Source organism: Python bivittatus, unplaced genomic scaffold, assembly GCF_059951505.1.
Source record: "Python bivittatus isolate LINGU-HERP-01145 unplaced genomic scaffold, Pbiv_v1 ctg000330_np1212, whole genome shotgun sequence".
NCBI lineage: Eukaryota > Metazoa > Chordata > Lepidosauria > Squamata > Pythonidae > Python > Python bivittatus.
The window spans coordinates 34,620,211-34,638,708 of NW_028277058.1; the positions used below are offsets into that span (position 1 = coordinate 34,620,211).

The following is an 18,498-nucleotide window of genomic DNA, read 5'->3' on the forward strand; positions in this document are numbered from 1 at the left end:
ATTTATATTTATATATATATTATATTTATGAAATATATATATCTAATATATCTAATAATATATTTGTATATATAATATATATCTAATATCTAATATTAAAAATTCAAGCGCCAAACAAAGCTCCACCTTTTACAGATTTCCATAGATATCTTTGAGTGTATAGGCTTTTACATTTTCATTTCTTGTGGTGCATTGATGGCTATGAGCAATTTTAATGCTCACAATTTTCAACTATGAGTATAGAAGGACATATTTTAATAAATTATATAAATTTAATAAATTATTGATGTTATTTCAATATAAAATTAACATAGGCAATTATTTCACTATTTCTGCAAATCAACACAAATGACTCAGCCACAGGCCAGTACTGATAACACACAAGCGGTATCAGTCATTTGTCACTTAGTGGTGCTAACAGATAGGTGGTTTCTAGCATTATAATTCTATTTTATTTATTTATTTATTTATTTATTGTCCTGAATGGTTTTTTTTCAAAGTGAGGAGAGAGAATAAGAACAGAAGAAGCAGTAGGAAAATAGAAAATTACAAGTGGAAGATGATGAAGAAGTATAAGATGTTATAATTATGTGTATGATGCATATGATGCATGCAATTTTGTACATTTATACATGACCTTGTATAAAATTCCATGAAGGAGGCAGGACAAGTGCACAATAAAAGCCTTGTTTGGGAACACTGTAGTTGAAAAACTGTAAATGACTGGTACTAAAAATTCTTTTTTGTCTACTAGTACTGGCCAGAAGGGTCTCACATCTACTGCATATACATAAATTTTAGGGGGGGGAGGCTTTCTTCTTTATGATCTCTACAAAGTCAGATATGCCTTTAATATTTACATAATAGATACAGGTAGTCCTCATTTAGCAACTGACTCATTTAGCAACCATTCGCAGTTACGATGGTGATGAAGAAGTAACTTTGTGACCAGTCCTCACATTTACAACCTTTGTAGGTCTGTAAAGCAAAGGAAAGCTGAAGTAAGATCATAAGCACAGTCGTGGTTTCACTTAGTGACTGCTTCACTTAACCAGTTGCTGGTCCCAGTTGTGGTTGCTAAATGAAGACTACCTGTATCTATGACAGTACTTTCTGAGTCCTTAAAAGCCAGTTAGAGGATAACAGTTTTCATCTCATATTTTCTAATTTTATTATTTCCTTTATCATTTTGTGCCATTTTAAAATCAGGAGGAAAGAAGGAAAGTGATATATGGATGGTGTTCTATCCCCTAGAAGAAACTGCATGCTTCTGCAAAAAGAATTTGTACTCTGTGTTTCTCTGTAGCACCACTGTGTGGAAATGCCTTTCTTCTCTTCATTTCCATCTTCCTCCCTCCCTCCCTCCCTCCCTCCCTCTTTATATCTTTGCATCTTGCTTTGAAAAAAGGTGGAATTTAGAGATAAAGAATCCAAAGTGAAAGGGACTTGTGTTTCAACTGCATAACAATGGTTACCATCTGGAAAAAGACTAAGCTGGCATACAGTCACAGACAGACTTCCCAGCTACCAGTATGATTGTGTTTTAGCTCAGGATGGAAGAGTGCCAGTTTAGATTATTTACTGCAGAATCTGGAATGATTGAGGAATGGTATGGATGGAAAAGGAAGAGCATTGCTGAAAGAAGGAGACAAGATTGGAAAACAGAAGCAGATATATGAAATGGAGGCTTTTTAAGGAGACAGGATTGAATGAGGGAAAACAGGGGCCCTAGCCAGGAGGTGTACCTTGTGTGACTCAGGCCAAGAGGAAAAAGCAGGCAAATACTGCAGAAAGCATATTGTGTGGACCATCAGCACAGATTAAATAGCCCCAAAGCTATCCTGTACTTTTAGTAACTATGACTGCTATGCCTAAGGGGTGCCACCATTTGGGGACCAGTCAGTAGCCAGAATGGGAAAGGCAGAGACCAGCATGAGGAGCAGCAGAAATGGCGATGGGATCAACAAAACAGCTATGGCTAATTTTCATCTAGGAGGCCAGAGGAGAGGAAACAATGTAAAAAATGGTGGCAAGACAACAAATGAAGCAAGGGAGAAGGATCAAGAAATAAAGAAGTGTAAGGAGGGAAGAGATCAGCCATGAATGGACAGGATTAACAATGCATCACCTAGAATATAAATTCCTGTTGTGTGGTCAGGCTTGAGGAATAAATTAGAGATGCTACAGTGTATCATCTTCCAGCTATACAGTGGCATCCCTGTCTAAGCTGCTTGACTTCATTGCCAGAATGGTAGTTGATTTGCTAAGGCCTTTAGTACTGAAGGATATCAAACTATTGTTGCTGGGGCTGGCTCTTGGGAATTCATGGCCACCATTACAACCATTGGCCTGCCTCAGATTATTATGGGCCTGCCTCAAACAGGAAGCTACACATTAGATACAGTCATTATCTTGGAATAGGTGAATTGCAATCTGTTGGTAGGAGGTATTTCGATTGGATCTTATCATGGGCAGATTATTTTTTTTACAACTATGAGGTGCTGGTACTACCAATCTCCAGGGCTAGGGGGATGGTGTCTGGTGTACCCTATGAGCTTTTAAAGGGCACTTGATAAGTTTCACAATAATTTGCCAGACAGCTGTTAGGCCCCTAGTCAACCTCTGGAATACAAAAGACATGGAAGTACTTGATAGGATTATTCTCCTTCTTTGCTGATCCCAGGGCTCCTTAGCATACAGGTTCTGGAAAGTAATCAACAATGGGGAAAGTCTTAAGTTCCAAGGAAACATTCACAACACTGGAGCTATAACAGAAAAACAACTGTTGCTGGTCTTGATCTCTGTTACCTCAGAAAAGTGGGAAATTACCAAGAGTTTTTCCCAGGATGAGCATATCGGATAGGCCAACTCTGTCTGGAGAAGGCAGTCCTAAAATACCTTGGTGCCAAGCTGTATAGGGCTTTATAGGTTAAAACAAGCATTTTGAGTTGTACCCAGAAACCTACTGGCAAGCAGTGCAGGGCCCACAATAATATGTTCCTGGCAATTAGGATCAGTGAATAATTGGACTACCATATTTTGTACTACCTGCAGTTTCTGAGTGGTGGTCTGAGGCAATTCCATTTAGACAGCATTGCTGTATCCCATCTGGCTTGTGATGAGGGCCTGAGCTAATGCTGTAAGATCCTCCCACTCCAAGTCTACCTGGTACACTAGACACCTACAGTAGTTGTGAGTCCAAGAGGACCAAATCATGGACCTACTTCCTTAAGGGTAGTGCTTCTTCTTTGAGAAACAATATAGGGGCTGACAGATAACCCCAAAAAACAAACAGCAACTCCATCTTGCTTGAGTTCAAACTCCTGATAATGTAAGAATGTTCTGAGAATGAGGGGTATTACTATGTTTGAGGGGAGAGTATGTATAATGGTATTTTATTGTATAGTTTTGTTGTTTGTTATTTCCCTAACTTTGTAAATCTCTTAGAGTTGGTCCAGCCACAAACATCAATGTTACAATAAGTAAATGCAAAAATAAAGAATAAAATATATTTCTAACACTTTCTTAGGTATAAGAATATTATCATTGCCATAATTTTAAAAGAGCTAGATTTCTCACAACCATTTAAAAGTAAAATAGCTTTTTCCTGAACAATATTGTTACATCCCAATCCACAGAGTCAACCTTTCTCCTTTTAAAGAACAAGCATTGCTTTTTTAATATCATTGTAAAAATGTGCATAGGGGACAAATACTTGGTTTGAGTCTTGGAACGACCTGATTTAGCATTTAAATAAGCAGAACAGCAGACCTAAGACAATATGTGATGTCAGTATTACTGAATAAGAGGCAGTAACAATAATTCAATACCTGAGAGAATTAGGATAATAAATAATTTACCACCTCTTTGACATTGCAAGAATATTCCAAAATAAAAAATAATATATCTAAGATGTGTGCAGCTTCCTTTGGCTTGAGGGCTGCACCAGGCTTTGTGCAGAATGTTAAGGACTCCAAAAGTGAGTAATCAGACCACTTTACTATCTACTACACACATTCAACATATGAATTTGGTAACATAATGGAGCACCTAAGCACCATCTGCCATCCTGTTACACAGTCTTCCAGACACATAAGCTTGTATTTGGAGGGTGATAAACTCATCTGGAAAAGCATTGAGCTGGAGCAGATTAGGGTTTTTCAAATGTACAGAGCTCTCATGGGTGGGGAGAAAAAAAAATGAAAATGACCTGATGAGCTGGCAGAAAAGGAGTTGGAGAAGATGATAATAGCTAGCAAAGTATGCAGTACTTTGGCTACTGAAGATTTGCAGGTTCCTGGGTAGACTGAAGACACCAAAGAATTCCCTGGTAATGGGAAAATCAGCATGGTTTCAAAGGAAGTGGTTCCTTGCCCACAATTTCCAGAGGAAGAAGAGGATCTGGAGACAAGAAGATCCACATTCTGCTTAGCTATGAAAGATTCCCAGATAAGCATAATTAAAGCCCTTGATTAACTCTAAGAAGGTGAATTTAGTTCTATTGGCACACACAGCTATAGTTTAGAATAGATATCATGACATAGTAGCAGAAGTATGATTCTTGAAGGCATGGGTTGTCATGCATGATTTTTTTACTTCTTGATTATGTTCCCCACAGTCTTTTTCTAACCTAAAGAATTCTAAAGAATAAAGCTATAAATCAAGTTGCCACATTCCAGTCTCTCTTTTAAAGTCTTTGTGGGCTAGTGAAGAAGAGAGGGAATTGCTTGCTTAAGCTAAATGCTGCTTGTGTGATTAGCCTTGAAGGCTGAAAGGGAAACCAGTGCTTTCTATCTTTCAATAAGGTATTAGAAATAAATAATTCACAAGAAGGTCTTTGTGTGCTGTAGTTTGTCTGGGTAGATCTTGGGAACTTGTACACACACACACACATGACAGGTTGAATATCTAAGCACGACTTAGTATTAATCATAAATATTTCCTTAGAAAATGCATGCCAAATAATATAACAAACAGTAGCATAATGTTTTAATTTAGATTTGCTTGTCCTAACACCTTTGTAACGTTTGAGCTGGTTTTGTTTTTGACTGGGTAAATGAAAAAAGTAAAAGATGTATAGCAGTCAAATTGGGGATGGAGACTTTGCTCACATGTGGCAGAGTTTTCATTTTGTTAAGTATCTTCTCATAGGGAATGAAAACAAAACCAGAGTAGCAGGGACACTGTATTTTATGGATTCTCCTGTTATTAGGTCTACGTTGGGAGGCCAGAAAGGAGAGTCAGCCATTCTTTAATTTCTGTCTGAATTGGATGGCATATCAGATTGTGATTAAGGTGAGATAGTTTAAATCAAATAACAATATAGACTGTTATTAAGGAAGTCTATCTTAATCATAGTCTGAGTCCAGAGCTGGGTTCAGATGATATGTTAAGCCAGACCAAATGGCTTTGCATATTGTGTGAACACCCTAATTGATACTTCACCTTAATCAGATTGCTTCTATTCACTGAATGGCACTGAACATAATTGAAGGGCATCTGTAAAAAAAGAGGTGGTGTTTAAAAATATGCCAAGATGAAAATTCTGATTGAAGGCATTCTGCTGAGCTTTTTTAAACTGACAGAAAATGAGAGAGGAAGTATTTAGATTACTGTTTAATAGTCCTTATTTTTTTTAATTCTATGTCTGCATATTTGGAAACAATTTGCAAAAAGAAAACACTGCCTTCCTTTCTCCATCCTCCCCCCTTAATATGTGCACGTTTTCTCTTATCTTGCAATGAAAGTTTACCTTCTGTTCTGCAGTGTGGGGTTAGCCTCCAGAGCTCTCCCCAAAATTACTGTTTTATAATGTTTAATGTGACAGAAGGTAACATGTCATAAATTAACAAGAAATAATTTAAATTGTCTTTTCGCCTGTACCACTTTTTCAAGTGTGGTTCCTGGATACCACTCAAAGATTAAGTGCTGCCCTTAGCCTGAAAATAATAATAATAATAATAATAATAATAATAATAATAATAATAATAATAATAATTCCATGTTCTAATGTTAGAGCTATTAAATACTCGTGGAAGATGCAGTTGCCTCTGTTTTCCTGTTAGTATCAGTGCCACTTGCTTGCTAGCCAATACAAGAATGTCACTTAGTTAATAGTAAATTGAAGCTGTTTGCTTTTTCCCTTCCTTGGCTTAGTTCCTCTACTTCTTCTGTTGAGGACAAATCTCTTTGCAACCTTTTCAGTCATAACACACATTCCACAGACAGAACTGAGCTTTGGAATTCAGAACCCTGGTATGTATATGACTTTTAGTCCTCCTGCTGGCTGCAGATTGGTTTTCTTGCATCTTTGACCTTCAAGAAATCAGCATCCATTATTGTCATTTGTATATCCTGTGCACTGTTACAGCAACTATTCTAGTCGTCTAGCATGTTCTACTGATTTTAATATCTTTCCTAATTCTCTCCCTTTGTCCATTTCTTCCTGCCCATCAGTGTTTACTGATGTTGACTACTAATCTAGGCTTACTCTTGAAGATGGGAGAAGACATACACAGAAATATGTTTTCCTTAATTATAATGACTTCTGCTTTTTTCCTATTTTTTCCTAATCTATTTTGAGTTACTGTATTTCTTATAATTAAATTTTGTTCTAGTGTATATGTGCATGCATGTTTTGTGTATATTTATTTATTTACACCGACATATTTTGCTAGCATTTCTTCTTGTGATCCTTTGTTACTCTTGCAGATATGTGTTTGAATAAGAGCCTTTTCCCCCTCCCCTTTCCTTTTTTTAAAAAATCCTCCCTGCTCCATCCTGCAGTGAAGTCACAATCCAGTGTTTGTAGACTTCATGTGATGTCACAGAGTCAGTCTTGTGACTTCACTTGCAGTCTCAAACAGAAGGTGCAAGACGGGTTTGGAGGAGAGGGGAGAAAAAAAAACCCCACCTCTTCCCATTGCCCTCACTCTCTTCGTTGTAAATCCAGTAGCTGAGATAAATCGGAAGGGGGTGGGGAGAAGCAGCAGGAAAAAAAGCTGAGAATGATGCCTGAAAGCAGGTACAGTAAAACTGGCTTTATGTCTGTCTTCTTCTGGTTGGAAGTTCCAGTTGCCCCGGAGAGGCCAGATTTTGCAGACCATGCGCACGTGGGGGAGGGGGTGGTGCTGCTGGGGGTAGTGTGTGTGCGCGCGTGTCACCCAGCGACGCTCTGGCTGTATGGTGCCATCGGCTGTAGTGTGTTTGTGTGTGACAGAGAGAGTGTGCGTGCGGGGAAAGAGGCAGTGAGCGATGGCAGGCGAGTGAGCCGCTTTAGACCATTTCTCAGAGGCAGGCAGCTGGCGTCCTATTGGGCTGGCCGCGGCGAGCCTCTTCCTGGTCCGTTTCAAAAGGCCGCAGCTGCTCGCTGCAGTCTGTCTTGCGGCTTTGCGCATGTGACATAAATGGGTTATTGGGCTTGGGCGCCTCTTAGGTTGATGTCGTATTTTCTGTTTTACTTTTGCTTTGCAGGTTATTGGGGGCGGGGGTGGCAGCAGTTTGCCCAGAGCAAAGAGCGCAGGGAAAGAGGGCCTTGGGGTCAAAGACTTCGGTTGGGGGCCGACGATTCTTTGGCGAGAGAGAGAGAAAAAAAAACCTCGTTCTCCATCTTTTGCACTGACGACATCATAATAGCAATGCGGATGCAGCAACAGCAGCAGCAGCCAAGCAACACTCGGTTTCCCTCCCCCGCCGGCGGGTGCGTTTGCCTAAGCTTTCGCCGCCTTTCCTTCTCGTCTCTAGCGCCGTTTTTTGTCATTTGTACCAAGAAGAGGTTTTGTTTTACATGGGCGGCAAATGGGTGGCTTCCCCTGAAGGTTCTGGTATAATAAGGCTCTTGTGAAAGAATCAAACCGTAGGCTTTTAAGCGACGGAGCAAAGGTTTTTCTTTTCGGGCTGCCCAGAAAACCGTCATTTTCTATTTCCATTTTGTGCCTTGCCGGAGAAGGACGGGGAGGGAGCGCGAGGAGGAAGAGTGTGTAATGCTCTTTCGGCTCTCCGCACTTGTTAAATCCATGGCTCCGGAGGAGGGGACTTAAAGGGTGCTCTGCAGGTGAAGGGTGCCCTCCTGAAGAGGACCCTGTCCTCTCTCCACCTCTAGGAAGGCATTTACTGACAAAAAATAGTCCTCTTGCTTCCTATTCAAAATGTTGATTCCCATACTGATCTGCCAATGTTGTATGCCTTGCCATCACAACATCCAGGAAGTCATTCTGTCCTTTTGTTTGCTTCCTGGTCCCAGGCCAGAAAGGAAGAATAAGATAGCAGCATCTGGGAAGATTTGCTCTGATCTTAACTAGATTAAAGTCAAAACATCCAGGATACTGGTTTCTCAGTACACTTACTTTGCCACTTACTATTTTTCCTTTAATATTTTCTGCAGTTTTGCCAGCGTATTGAAGACCAATTCAGAAAGACAGCTTTGCTGGCATTGACCTGGTTTTTAAGAATAAATAACATTCATTGCATAACCCTAACTCTAGATAGTAATAATGGTGGGGGATTCCAAAGAAACAGGTCCTATGTGGATCCCAGACTTGTCTGGAAGTTACTTCCAAACTGTGACTCTGATTTTAGTTTCAAACGTGTGAACAACAGTCAAGAGCCATTGTAGGGTAATGAAAATGGTAATTTTGGATTATGAGCTGCCTGCATATTTTAGTCCGAAACGTGGGGGCCAGCACACTACAGTACTTGATAGTATCACACTGAGTCAGTGCACTGTCATCTGCATCTAATAACAGACTTCAGGTCCAATTCAAAGGCTAGATTTTAACCTTTAAATCTGGGTTGATTATCTGTTCTTTTGAACGGCATTTCCTGAATCTCTTTTTCCCCACCATTAGAACAGAAAGCTCAGAGATGCAAGCTTTTTATTATAGCAGGTACTGTAACTTAAATGTTACTTGTCCTTTTGGACTTTAAACATCTCCCTTTAGAAATCTTTAAAGAGCTTGGTTCTACTCACACATGCATGCTGTGCTAAATATGGACCCTAGATAACGAACTGGAGGATTCTAATCAGGATTACTTCAACATTTTGCCTACAAAATATTCCATGTTTTTTTCCTACAGCAGCTTGCGTTATGCCTATATTGTAATCCATTTTGGGTGCTAATGGAGACTTTTAAAAAAATTTCCACACATTTTTAGATTAATGCTTTTAGAGCTTGGTACTCTTTTTGTGCTGTCAGTTTTATTTTTATTGTATTTTTATTTTAATTGCTGTATTTTACTTCTATCACATACTGTTTGTATTAATTTTCTTTCGTGTTATATTTTCATTACTTTTGCACTTCATGTTTTAACTGATTGTATAATGCCCACTGAATTTCAGTTAGTAGGTAATTTAAAATGCAGTTATAAAGAAATATACTACAATAATTTGCTAGTTTTAATTATAAACCTCACAGGCTAGTGCCCACTCAGAAAAAAAGAAATTGAGATAGAGAGATGCTGAGTATTGAGTAAGTACTTAGATTCAGATCTTTGCTTAACTAAGACGTTTATGGGCTGAATTATGGATGAATGTTTTTCTCTGCACCTTTGTTGCAGGATTTCAGGGAAGCCAAATCACTTCTATAACCTCTCATCTGATTAAAGTGGGAATAAAAATGTAACCAAGATAAGCTTTTTCACTTTCCTCAGATGCACTTTATTCTTGTATTACATATTCTATCCCACCATTCAAAACAAGTTCTTAGGTTGGCAAATCACTCATTTTTAGTTAGTAAATTAAGACTAGATGGTTAAGGAAAAGAGCTCAAACTCTCCAGTCTAAGGGGAAAATGTAGTTCTATCAATTCAAAACACAGTAACATCTTTCATTTGCATAGTAGTAATAAATATGGCCTCTTTTTTTATTCTCTGTGTCTTCACATCATAGCATGTTTAATTTTCCTCTATACAAAAGGACTGCAAGGATGCTTCTGAACTAGACCAAACTGTATAGTTGTTAAGCCTCACAACTTTTTAGAAGAGGTAAGGATACATCTTCAGTTTGCAACCTTCCCGTGTTTTTTATTATATCATTTTTCATATTGGGGTTAGGAACTTAAAGGGAAGAACGAATAGACCCATAATGCCTTTTAATGGGGAGTGTTACCAATTACTTAAACATGCAGAGTCTACATTTTGTATCATTTATACAAAAGTATAAGGGAGTCAGAGGGTGGGCCGCTCCCAGGGAAGGTGTCCCTGGTGTTTGTTACCAGTGGTATGTTCTGGCCCTCTAGACTCAGACCCAGACCTTGGACAGCAGACCCACAGAGGTCCTGGCTTTTGGCTGCTGCTTCTTAATGCCAGGTCAGTTAACAACAAGGCCCCCCTTATATGTGATTTGATCACTGAGGAGCGGGCCGACCTGGCGTGTAATCACCAAGACCTAGCTGGGCCCTGAAGGAAGGGTGCCCCTTTCGGAAATGTGCCCAGCTGAGTTCATGGTCTGGCACCAGCTGAGATCCCAGGGCAGGGGAGGAGGGATAGCGATTGTCATTCGGGAATCTCTTTTGGCCTTCAGGGGCGCTGCTTCACAAGTGGCTGATTGTGAGACTCTGTTACTGAAGTTGGGCTCGTGAGAACAGTTGGGATTGTTGTTGCTGTACCAGCCTTCCTGCTGCGTAGCAACTTCCTTGCCTGAGCTGCTGGAGGCCATTGTGGGGCCACAGGTGGGGTTCCCCAGACTTATGGTCTTGGGGGACTTCAACTTGCCATCCCTAGGGTGAGCCTCAGAGGCAGCTCTGGAGTTCATGGTCACCATGGCAGCCATGGGCCTGTCCCAGGTTATTCATGACCCAACTTGGGACAGTGGCCTCCCGCTGGACTTGATTTTCTTGTCAGAGCAGTGGCAATGAGATCTGAAGGAGGAATTACATCTATCCCCCTTGTCATGGTCAGACAGGTTCTCCTATGCTACCCCCTCTGCAGGGAGGCGGGACCTATTCAACTGGTCCGCCCATGGGAACTGAAGGGTCCCATTGGGCTCCAAAGGGAGCTGGAAGTTATACCTGAGGGTCTGCTGCAGAATCCAGTGGAGGCCTTGGCCACTGCCTGGAATAGAAAAGCGGCTGAGGCCTTGGACAAGATTGCACCCGTGTGACCCCTCCTAGCCCATTGAGCCCAACACTCCCCGTGGTTCACAGAGGAGTTGAGGGCCTTGAAAAGGATTAAGAGATGTCTAGAGCGCCACTGGAGGAAAACAAGGACCAAACATGACTGAACACAAGCTAGAGCGATGATAAGACCTACCTTGTAGTGGTAGGAGCGGCAAAATGTCTACATTTCTCTGCTCTTATTGTATCCACAGAATGCCACACAGCCGCCCTGTTTAAGGTCACCTGATCCCTTTTTGGAAAGGGGGGCCCAGTGGCCTATTTACAGGGGTGCACTGAGGAGTTTTCTGGGCATCTAGAGGATAAAATCGCTCGCATCCAGTCCCAGTCAGATACCAAGCATGCAGCATGGTCTATAGAGATGCCCAGGTTATGGACTTACCCTGTTATCTGGGAACAGTTTGATCCTGTTGAATCCAAGGAAGTGGACAGGGTCCTCTTGCCTACCAGATCCATGCCCTTCCTGGCTGGTTAAGGCTACTTGGGAGATGACGTGGGTGGGTCCAGGCGATGGTGAATTCATCTTTGAGGGAGGGTGTGTTTCCAGCGGCATTTAAAGAGGCACTGGTGCTTCCCCTCCTCAAGAAACCATCACTGAATCCCACCATACTGGGCAATTTTTGTCCAGTCTCCTACCTCTCCTTTTTAGGGAAGGTGGTTGAGAAGGTGGTAGCATTGCAGCTCCAGAGGATCCTGGAGGAAACGGATTATCTGGACTCCTTCCAGTCAGGTTTCAGGCCTGGATTTGAGATGGAAATGGCATTGGTCGCATTCATGGATGATCTCTGGGGGGAGCGGGATGGAGGTAGTGCATCCATCCTTGCTCTTCTTGACCTCTCAGCGGCTTTCAGTACCATCAACCATGGTATCCTTTTGGGTCGACTTAGGGAGTTGGGAGTGGGCAGCGCAGTTTGCTGGTTCTCTTCCTTCCTCCAAGGTCGATTCCAATCAGTGTTGATTGGGAGCAAGAGATCCAGCCCACGGCCCCTCCGTTGTGGGGTGCCACAAGGTTCGGTACTCTCTCCGCTCCTTTTTAACATCTACATGAAACCAGTGGGTGAGATCATCCGCCACCATGGGATGAGGTATCGTCAATATGCAGATGATACCCAGTTATACATCTCCATCCTGGGTGACTTGAGTGATGCCATAATCACCCTTTCACGGTGCCTGGGGGCTGTGTGGGTCTAGATGAGGAGCGACAGGCTTCAGCTGAACCCTGGTAAGAGAGAGTGGCTGTGGATTGGAGGCTCCTCTGTATCCGAGAACTTACCATCTTTGGTTTTGGATGGGGTTGCACTGCCCCAAACAGACCCGGTACGTAATCTGGGGGTCCTCCTGGACTCGCGACTACTGCTCAAAGAGCAGGTAGCAGTCGTGGCCAGGAGGACCTTTGCCTACTTTTGGATGGTGGTGCCAGTTACACCCCTTCTTGGATCAGGAGTGTAAAATCGCAGTACTCAGTTCCCAATGAAAGCCACTCCCATTGAAGCCAATGCAAGTTCAAAGAAAAGTTCATTTATTGGAAAGTAGTGTACAGCTCTAAAGCATAGCTGGAACTGAGTCCCACAGGCGCCAAAACCCAATTTTACTTCATTCCCATTTTACTCCCCCTTCTGCCTTTGAATCTCTTCTGCTCATGTTGATGAGGTCCTCAGGTTCCCAGGTTGGTATGACCTTGGGAGTTCTGGGTGCCAGATAACCCATCTGTGCCTAACAGTTCACATTCCATTCTCCCCCCACCCCCGCTACTGTGATGGCAGAAACTAAGCAAGTGAAGTAGCAGTGCTGGATTGCAAGGTTCTGACAAGAAGGGGCTCTGGTCAGTCACTCATGCCTTGGTCATCTCTCGGTTAGACTATTGCAATGCGCTCTACATGGGGCTACCCTTGAAGAGTATCCAGAAGCTACAGCTGGTTCAAAATGCAGCCGTGGAGATGATATGAGGTGCCCCTAGGATGGCACATATAACACCTTTGCTGCGGGAGCTGCATTGGGTGCCAGTTTGCTTCTGGGTCCAATTCAGGGTGTTGGTTATTACCTTTAAAGCCCTACATGGTATAGGTCCAGGTTACCTGAGGGACTGTCTCATCCCCATTACATCAACCCATCCTACCTGGTCAGGCAGAGAGGGCATGTTGCAGATCCCATCAGCGAGGGAATGTTGGCTGGCAGGCTGCCATTGCCCTCACCCTTTGGAATATTCTCCCCCCAGAGGTGCAGTGGGCCCCCATCCTCCCAGCTTTCTGAAAAGGTTTAAAGACCTGGCTCTGTGGGTGTGCATGGGGTGATATGGGCTCTACCCGTCTCTGGGGGTGGTTAGCCCCCTGATGACGCTCCCTGGAATTACTCGCCAACTCTCCATCTTCTTGGAACCTATTTATTTTTAGAACTGTTTTTATGTTGTGTTTTAATGAATTTTATCTTGCTGTAAGCTACCCAGAGTCATTTCATGAGATGGGGGAGTGACAGATTAAATAAATATATAAATACCTATGTCCATACTGTGCTGGTGGCTACTAATAATGACATAAGAGCATAAGCAAAGCCCTCCTGGATCAGACCCCTGGCCCATCTAATCCAGCAGTCTGTTCTCACAATGGCCAACCAACTGCCCAAGTCCACTGGTCTCCCAGCCAATGGTCTTTAGTCACACTGCCATCAAGGTTAATAGTCACTGATCCTCATGATTTTCATGAATTGGTCTAATACTTTTTTGAAGCTGGTAGCCAGCACCATATTTCTTGGTAGCAAATTCCAAACTTCAATTATGCCTTGTATTTTAAACAATCCTTTTTTTCTGTCATGATTTTTTCAAGATTCAATTTCATTGGGTGACCTCTAGTTCTAGAATTTTGGAATGGGGAACAAAGATTCTTGTCCACTTTATCTAAACCATGTATAATTTTGTACACCTCTTTTCTAGACTAAAAAGCCCCAAATGTGCCAACCTTTCCTTATAGGGAAGCTGCTCCAGCCCCTTGATCAATTTAGTTGCTTTCCTCTGTACTTTCTCTAGCTCCATTATATGCTTGTGAGGTGTAGCAGCCAGAATTTCACACAATATTCCAGGTATGGTCACATCATTGATTTATATAAGGGCATTATAATATTGGTATCTCTATTTTCAATACCTTTTCTTATTATCTTAACATACAGTTGGCCTTTTTTTTTTACAGCAGATGAACATTCTGTTGACACTTTCATTGGGCTGTTTACCATTACTTCAAGTTCTTCTTCATCAGTCACTGCTAGCTCTAATCCCATTAGTTTGTATGAGTAGTTAGGATTTTTGGCATCAATGTGGATCACTTTGCACATTGAATGATATCTACTGTTTTGATGCCCACTCCCCTAATGTGCAGGAATCCCTTTGGAGCTCTTTGCAGTCCTTATTGTTATTACCATTCTGAACAATTTAGTGTCATCGGCAAACTTGGCTATTCCACTAGTCATGCCTGATTCCAGATCATTTGTAAAAATATATTAGAAAGCACTGGTCCTAGGACAGAACTCGGGGGGATCCCACTAGGTACATCCCTCCATTGAGAGAAATGTCCTTTTATGCCTACTCTTTGTTTTCTTTAACTAGTTGTTTATCAGTAAGAGGACCTGCTCTTTCGCTCCATAGCTCTTAAACTTACAGAGAAGTCTTTGATGAGGGACTAAAGGCTTTTTGAAATAAATAGACAATGTCTTTTGGCTGGTCCTTATCTGCATGTTTACAAACACCATAAAAAAACTCTAGTAGGTTAGAGGAAGAAATGGCAGACTGAAGTTTGCAGAGCTGACGACTGCAGTGGAATGAAGAACCGGCGAGAAGACCAGCTCTTTGATTATTCCTCTCTGGACAAGGAGAGAATTTGAGATTGCCCACAAGGGCTCTAAACAATTGCTTCCCGTGGGAAGACTGCAAGACAGCAGTCTCCACTGGGTTTAGAACTCTGGGAGATGAGGGAATAGCCATCTTGCTCAAAGTATGGTCGACACCTTTAAAAGGACACTGAGTTCTCATACTTCCTTTTCTAATCACTTTCGGAAATTGCTTGTTAAGTGCTTTTCAGCTATTAGAAACCTTTGGGTCAACAAGTTTTGGGGCACCCAGTGAGTTTCCTTCAATCCTTAGCAAAAGAAGTTTTAAATACAAGGTTAAGGACTTTGTTTTTTTTTTCTAAAATAAACAGCAAAAGGGTGATTAAAACTTCAATTTTAGAAAATTACAAATGGAATAAGGGTTCAGATAAATTTGAAATAAGATTTTGGAATTAATTATAAAGAATTCTTCCATTGGGAAAATGCTTTTGTTTGAATTCTTAATTTTAAAAAAAAAACTTTAAAAATTGAACACTAGAGGGACTAGAAGGAACTAAAGATTACAATTAAAGGAGAACACTCAAACTCCACTTGCTAATACAGAATGAATCAAAATATTTTAACATTGGACATACTGAAAGATATTTTTGATCAATGTACCCAGAAGTTAATTTTAAGAGTGTCTGCCTCTATAGATAAACTGTGTTTAAAAGATGTTATGGAAGAGGAACAAGTTTAACCTGACAAGATTGAGACTGATTTGAAAGTGGATTTAAAAATGATAGGGTACAAAAATAACCATGGAAAAAGATGTTACACTGGACATACAAAGGAAGCAGCTGATGTCTTAAGAATTAAATGGGATATACAAATAAACCAAGAGAGTGACCTGGATAATTTTTCCATACTGGGTTTCCAAAAGAGGCTTGTTAACGCTTTGAAGAATTTTGTGAGAAGGGACAAAGAAACAATTTTAAAAAATAAAGTTCTGGGACATTATTTGAAGGAGCTAAGGATCAAGATTGTTAGAAGCAAAAGGAAGGAATATAAATGGTTTATTTGATCAAGGTTAAAATAGGTATGTTGTTATCTCTGGTAAACCTTAATGGACTTTTGCTGAGATCAGGACTGAAATGACAAGGCTTCAAGGATTTGTTTATAGATAAGAGATGGGATATGGGAAGAAGAGATCATTTGTTGTAGTTTAAGAGAAAGTGATGTTACTAAAATTGTTTATATTTGTGATGAAGGAGGAAGTCATTTCTTTATATATTTCTTTTCTTTTTCTTTACTATATTATTTTTTCTTTTCTATTTTTCTATTTTTTCTTTTTTTTTCCTGGACTATTCTTTCTTTTTCTTTTCTTTTTTTAGTTTGTATTAGTTTTTATTGTTGTAATTGTAATTTTTAATAGAATTACTGTTTAAAAAAAAACTCTAGTAGATTAGTTAGCCAGAATCTTCTCTTAGTGCAGCCATGTTGAGTATCCTTGAGCAAGGCCTGTGTCTCCAAATCTTTGGTAATGTTATCTTTCATAACAGTTTCTAATTTCTTCCCCAGGACAAATTTTAAGCTGACAGCCATATAGTTACCTGGATGTCCCTGTGAGCCATTCTTAAATTGGAATTATGTTGGCCACCTTCCAGTCCTCAACTTCTGAGGCTGAGTGTAGAGACAGGTTACCTATTTTAGTTAGGACATCCACAATCTCAGCTTTAAGCTCATTAACCCTTGTGTGGATGCCATGGGGGTCTGTGATTTGTTAATGTCCAGTTTTGTCAATAAGGTCTAGTATTACTCCTCTTGTCACCACTATATGGCTCAGGTCATCCTTCCTGAGAACAGGAGCTCAGGTTCAGGGATCTACCCCAATTTTTATCCTGTGAAGACAGAAAACATGGAATTCGTTCAGCTTCTTTGCGATTTCCTTTTCTCTTCTTAGCATACCCTTGACTCCTTCTTCATCCAAGGGACCAATGGTTTCCCTGGCTGACTCCCTGCTTCTATTTTTTAAAAAACTTTATTAATTTTCAGTAAAGAATAAAATATAAGAAAACAGAAAAAAAAACAAAGAGAAAGAAAAGGTCAGAAAAAAAGAATAAAGCTGAAAGTGCAGAACAAGAAAATAAAAGGGAAAAGAAAAAAGATGACTTCTGACTTTCTGTGTTACAGTACAAATACAAAATACATAATCTTTTACTTTAAGAGTATAACTAATACAAAGTGCTTCTCTTATCCTAAACTCTATTAATTGTCAAACTTCCAAATAGGCATGTCATTTTTACAATTCCAGACAAATTAGAAAAATAAAAGCAATTTCCAAACAGAAACAAGCCTAACTCCCCCCTTTTTTAATCTCAATATAATCTATGTCACCCTTTCCACCACTTCCATTATTGTCATTTTCTCTTCTTCAATCATAAATATCTGTTCTTTGCGATCTGCGAGCCTATAAAAATCTCACTACTATTACCATATATATCATCCCTTCCCAAAGGTAATAGAAGGCACTTTCATATTACTCATATTTCCCATACACAATAACACTCCCTTATGTAATCCTAATGGCATCCTCATTCAGTCCTCATCAACCAGAAACCGCTCTAATAAGTATGAAAAATCATAATCTATATTCATTTTTTTCTGATAGTAACAATAATCCTAATAACTTCGTCATAAAATCCTGGTCCCCAAAAAATACCATTAATCTGTCTGAAACCACAGCCTATGTTTAAACCATAATCAAACAGATTTACTTAATACACTTTGTTTATTTTTAAGGAGTTCTATCTTTAGTCCTAGCAAACAGTGCCCCACAAGTTGAATCTTTATCATTTTCTCCTTGTCTTCTTCTTTCAGGAACAATTGCAATCAATTCTCTTTATCTCTCAGTGGTTTAAGATCTTCTTTTTGTAAATCCAAAATAGTATCATCATCAGGCTGTTCTGAAGTAACTATAAGTCCCAAGTAAGATTATTTTTCTTTAAAATCCTGTAAGGTATCCAACTCTCCTTCTTCCATATCTTTATTATCTGTATTATTGTCCAAAGTATCCAACTTGTAATCGACTTGTCTCACATCAACAACAGTCTCCTTTAATTTAGCATCCAGTTTCCTTTCCAAATTATCAAATTTAACCTCCAGGGACTGAATATTTTTTCCTGCAAAATTTTGGAAGGTAATCTTGAAACGCTCATCCCTGCGGTTTGATCTCTTAGTAGCCATGGTCAATAGCACTCTCTTATGTCAAAAATACAAATTACATCTTCCCCAAAGAAAATAGAGAAAGGAGGAAACTCCAATTATCTCATTTTACATTCTTCTCCAATCAGCACAAAGTAAGTAGAAAAACAAAACAGAGTTCACGTAGCTCCCATATTCACAGTCCAATAACACAAACCCAAGTGCAGATTCACCAAATAAATAAATAAATAAAAAGTCCTTTTCTCTTGTTTCTTAAAAATTAATAAAAAATCCAAGCCTTTGCCTTTTTTGCTGAATAAACAAATCTACTATCCCAATCAAAAAAGAAAAGAAAATATTTCCACAAAGTACCAATAATCACCAAAAGGAG

General features: G+C 40.1%; 1 protein-coding gene across 6 annotated transcripts in view; it reads left to right on the forward strand.

Annotated features, from left to right (window-relative positions):
• TCF20 (transcription factor 20) overlaps nucleotides 1-18,498 on the forward strand; it is a 236,759-nt gene that overhangs the window by 122,215 nt on the left and 96,046 nt on the right. The window contains exon 1 of one of the 6 annotated variants that reach the window (XM_025166794.2): nucleotides 6,886-7,024. The exons of the other annotated variants lie outside the window; for them this stretch is intronic. The gene's annotated coding sequence lies outside the window, so the exon portion shown is untranslated. Of the gene's footprint in view, nucleotides 1-6,885; nucleotides 7,025-18,498 lie in introns of those variants that run through there. 6 annotated transcript variants of the gene reach the window in all.